This window comes from Oratosquilla oratoria, chromosome 22 (assembly GCF_046742065.1).
Source record: "Oratosquilla oratoria isolate Oo_2021 chromosome 22, ASM4674206v1, whole genome shotgun sequence".
NCBI classification, from domain to species: domain Eukaryota; kingdom Metazoa; phylum Arthropoda; class Malacostraca; order Stomatopoda; family Squillidae; genus Oratosquilla; species Oratosquilla oratoria.
This window is the reverse complement of record NC_134798.1, coordinates 22,891,780-22,896,819: the sequence shown is the minus strand read 5'-3', so window position 1 is coordinate 22,896,819 and position 5,040 is coordinate 22,891,780. Positions and strand designations below refer to the sequence as shown.

The 5,040-nt window shown below is 34.2% G+C and overlaps 1 pseudogene; it reads right to left on the bottom strand.

Moving 5' to 3' along the window:
• Positions 1-1,019: 1,019 nt before the first annotated feature.
• Positions 1,020-5,040, bottom strand: part of LOC143037311 (uncharacterized) — a 34,248-nt pseudogene continuing 30,227 nt past the window's right edge.

Below are 5,040 nucleotides of genomic sequence, written 5' to 3'. Positions count from 1 at the left end.
TCTCTCTCTCTCTCTCTCTCCTTTTCCTTCTCCTTTTTCTTCTCCTTCTCCTTCTCCTTCTCCTTCTCCTCCTTCTCCTTCTCTTTCTCTTTCTCTTTCTCTTTCCCTTTCTCCTTCTCCTTCTTTCTCTTTCTCTTTCTCTTTCTCTTTCTCTTTCTCTTTCTCCTTCTCCTTCTTTCTCTTTCTCTTTCTCTTTCTCTTTCTCTTTCTCTTTCTTTCTCGTTTTCTTTTCCTTCTTCATTCTATTTTTTTTTCATCCCTCCTTCTCCATTGTTGTTTCTATAGTCTTTACCGATTCTGCTCTAGTAATTATCTTATGTTTCTCTCATTCCCTTGCTGTTCCTATGTCTCCGTCTCTGTTTCTATTACTGTCTTCGATTCTATTCCCGTGTTAATTTCTTTTTCATTTGTCATGTCTGTCTCCTTCTCCGTCTGGATCATTGTCTACAATGCCGATACCACCTATTCTCTTTGCTAGTTTCGTCTCCTATCTTCTATTTCTTTTTCCGTCGTATTCACCTTTGCCGTAGTCTCCTCTGGCCCCGCTCAAGTAAGCATCTTTTACGGTCTTTGATTCTATGCCCTTCTCCATCTCCTTTCCGTCTACGCTTCTGTTTCTACCATCGCTCCCGTTTCTGGCTTCCCTCTCCTTCTTCGTCTTCGTCATTGCCTACACTTTCGAAACCATCTACAGTCCCTCCCGCTTGTATTCCGTATTCTTTTCCTTCTCAGTATCCTCTGTTTCCGTATCCGTCGTCGCCACAGCCGCCGTCGCCGTCCCTGTCTCTGTCTCCGTTACGTCTTCTTCTCCGTCTCTGTCTCCTTCTCCTTCTTCATCTTCGTCAATATATTCGTCTTCACATCCCTGTTTGAATTCGTATAGCCTACGTTTCCACTTCCGTCTACATTACCGTGAAGGACCATTGGGGCCTACCATCACCCCTATTGTCTTCTCAATTTAAGGGTCTTATTCTTTCTTCGCTCAAGTCTGAATCTCTGTTTTCTCTCAGTCTTCGAATCTATCCTGTCTCTGCCTGCGTCTGCGTCTCAGCCTTCGCCACCGTCTCCGTCTCCGCTTGCGTTTCCTTATCCGTCTCAGTATCCATCTCAGTGTCCATCTCCGTCTTTATCTCTTTGTCATTCTCCATATCTACCTGAAAATCTTCCTCTGTCTCTTTCATATCTCTGTCTCTATCTCCGATTGTGTTTCTATTCCTGCCATGTATTCAGATTCTTTCTCATCAAGTAGCCGATTATCTCTCGTTCTCATATTCTGTCTCCGACTCAGTACCTTTCTTTATTATGTGAATTTGCCTATGTCTCTAAATATGTCTCAGCCCTTTTTCCTTTATACATATATATATATATATTTATTATATATATATATATATATATATATATATATATATATATATATATATATATATATATATATATTGGTTGAAACCACGAGGAAACCGAAAATCGGAATACTGAACGTTTTTCGTATATATAAGCCATTTTCAGTATTCCGATCTTTGATTTCCTCGTGGTTTTAAGCAAAATACATTTATTCACGTGTTTTATGTGATTACTGTTGCATATAATATATATATATATATATATATATATATATATGTAAAAGTATATATATATATATATATATATATACATATATATACACACATATATATATATGTATAAGTATATATATATGTATAATTATATATATATATATATATATATATATATATATATATATATACATATATATACACACACTCAAAACAATACAAAGGCGGAGCATACCGACAGGAGATCTTTTGGTCCATATCTAGGTCGGATGCTAAAAAAATCAAAATAATAATAAATTAATAAATAAAAACTATAATCATATCAATAATGAATGAAATACATAAATAGATGCATAGGTATAGTTAAATAATAAACAAATAGATAAATAGTAAATAATAATAAACTGACGTGTAACTAATAATTAATGAGAATCAAAATAACAAATGATAACAAAACAAAAACAAATAATATAAAATACTTGATAGTCATTACAGCATCTTCCTTAGATGTTTATATAAATGATTCTTAAAGCTTCGAACTGAACTACATTGCACTGCCTGTGCAGGAAGTTTATTCTATTCATTAAGTACACGGTTGGCAAAGTTGTTTCTACCCACTTCCAACTTGAATCTATTTCCGGACAGTTTGAGACAATTGTTTCTTGTCGGATTCTGGTTCAGTGTGAAAATTTTGTCACTTTTGATGTCAATTCCCTTTAGAACTTTAAAGACCTGGATCAAGTCACCTCTGATTCTACGCTTTTTTCGGAAAAATACATTCATATGTTTTAGTCGATTTTCGCATGATTTATTTTTGACATTTGGAATCAGCTTTGTAGTTCACCGTTGTACTTTTTCCAATTTGTCAATGTCTTTAATGAGATTCGGTGACCATGCGGAAACAGCATAATTCAAACGTGGACGAACCAACGATTTATTTAACTTGTTAATGAGAGATGAATTTGAAGTCAAAAGATCGCGCAATCAGTCCTAGAAACTTATTTGATTTCTCCGAGGCAGGAACACAATGCTTCGATGATTTTAAATCGTTACTGATAATTATACAAAGATCTTTTTCACTATCCACTTTTGTTAACGATTTTCCAAATGACTTGTGATCGTACTTACTGTTATTTTTATCTATATGCATTACCTTGCTTTTACTTGTGTTAAATTTCATTAGCCACTTTTCAGACCATTGCTGTAATTGATCTAAATCTTCTTGAATATCTAATTGGTTTAAATGATCATTTGCCATTCCGCGCAATTTTGTATCATCAGCAAATTTGGAAACAGCAGATTTTAGTCCATGGTCTATATCATTTATATATACTATAAATAGAAGTGGTCCAACAACGGAACCCTGAGGAACTCCACTTGTAACATTTTTCTATGTAGAAGTTTTTCCATTTAAAACAACTCTCTGTTTCCGATCATTCAACCAATTTATAGTCCAACTTAATAGGCTACCACTTATTTCGTGTGAAGCTAATTTAGTAAGTAGTTTTTCGTGTGGGACGGTATCAAAAGCTTTTGCAAAGTCTAGATATATTAAATCTATATTGTTTCTTTTGTCATAATTCGAGATAACTGTGTTGTAGAATTCGAGTAAGTTAGTCACGCAAGAACGTTTCCGTCTGAAACCATGCTGGCTATCATTTATCAAATGGTTACTTTCTAAATGATGTTCAATAGCATCTCTGATGATAGTTTTCATTATTTTTCCTACGATTGAAGTCAAACTTATAGGCCTATAGTTATTTGGTTTCTTTTTGTCACCTTTTTTGAATATGGGAGTAACGTTAGCTAGCTTCCATTCTGTTGGGACATCTCCGGAAAAGATGGATTTCTTGAAAATAATTTCTAATGGAAAAACAATCTCACTTTTCATTTCCTTTTAAGATTCTTGGATGCCAACCGTCAGGCCCTGGTGTTTTAATAACTTTGAGTGTCTCTATACACCTTTTATTATTTTCTTTTGTTATATATACCGTAGTAAGTTCACCCTAGACTTTTCACATGTTTCAGTTTGGAGTTCACTTTGAGGTGTTTCGTTTACGAATACCGAGCTAAAATAGTTGTTTAAAATATCACACATTCCTTCATTTGAATATTCAAGTTGACCGTCAGCAGATAATAGTGGACCAATGTGATTCCTAACAACCTTTTTATCTCTAATGTAACTATAGAATTCCTTGGGATTCTCTTTGGATTTATCAGCGATATTCATTTCGTATTATCTTTTTTTTTATTGTCCTTTTTAAATCTCTCTGTATTGATACATAACTTTCATAGTCATTAGATGCATCCGAGCACTTGTATTTCTTATAAGCCTATCTCTTTTTAGTAATACTTTTTTCAGTTTCTTTGTCAAGCCATTTTTGGGCGAGCCTGCTTTGGGGGACGTCTCTCCTTAAATGGAATGTAGGTATAAATCATCTTAGTAAGCGTATTTTGAAATGTTTACCACATCAGATCTATAGAAATTTCGCTTAATTTTGCCTCCCAATTTGTAAGCTGAAGGTCCTGACGTAGTACTATAAACTGAGTTTTACTGAAAGCAGACATTTTAGAAACACATGTATCTATGCTCAATTTTATTTAGTAATTTGAGTATAACTAAGTTGTGATTGCTATTTGCAATAGTTTCACCGACTTCTACATCGGTTATCATGCTTTCACGGCTATTGATCAATAGATCGAGTAAGTTTCCATATTTTGTGGGCTCTTTTACATACTGCACTAAATAATTGTCACCAAGAAAATCAATCAAGCGACTATCTATATGGCTATCTTCAAGGGTCATCCAATCAATGTCAGTAAAATTGAAATCACCCATTATCAATAAATCCTGGTTGCAGAAACTGGACAGTTCTTGAAATAACAGTTTGTCGTCTGCTAATGATAATGTCTTTGGCCTATATATTACACCTACATTCATTTTTTGTCCATTTGTTTGGGTTAACTCAACCCACAAACTATCATATACATCCTATTTCACTTTTTCTAAAACACAAGAATGGACATTGCTTTTAACATACAACAGAACATCTCTACCTTTCTTGTGGTTTTTATCCTGATGAAAGTGTTTAAATCCTGCAATATACTCAGCTTCGAACTCTTTGCCATGTCTCGGTTATTCCTATCATATCGAGATTTTCGCTTTTGACATACGCCTCTTTTTCTTGAAATTTGTTCCTAATACTACGAGCATTACAGTACATGGTTTTAAGAAACTCGTTATTATTTCTTTTTGACACGTCTTGAGTTTCAATATCATGTCTTACATTATAATTTTGTTTTTTATCAACACCTTGCTCTATATTATTATTTGGTCCTTCACTGACATTCAATGCCTCATTAACATTTCTCCCATCAAAATTCACACCAGCCTCCCGTCATCCCTTCCTAAAATTATATTTTGTCCTCCAGTGACATTATATCCTACCGTGATATTTTTTCCTCCACTATAATTACATCCCATCAT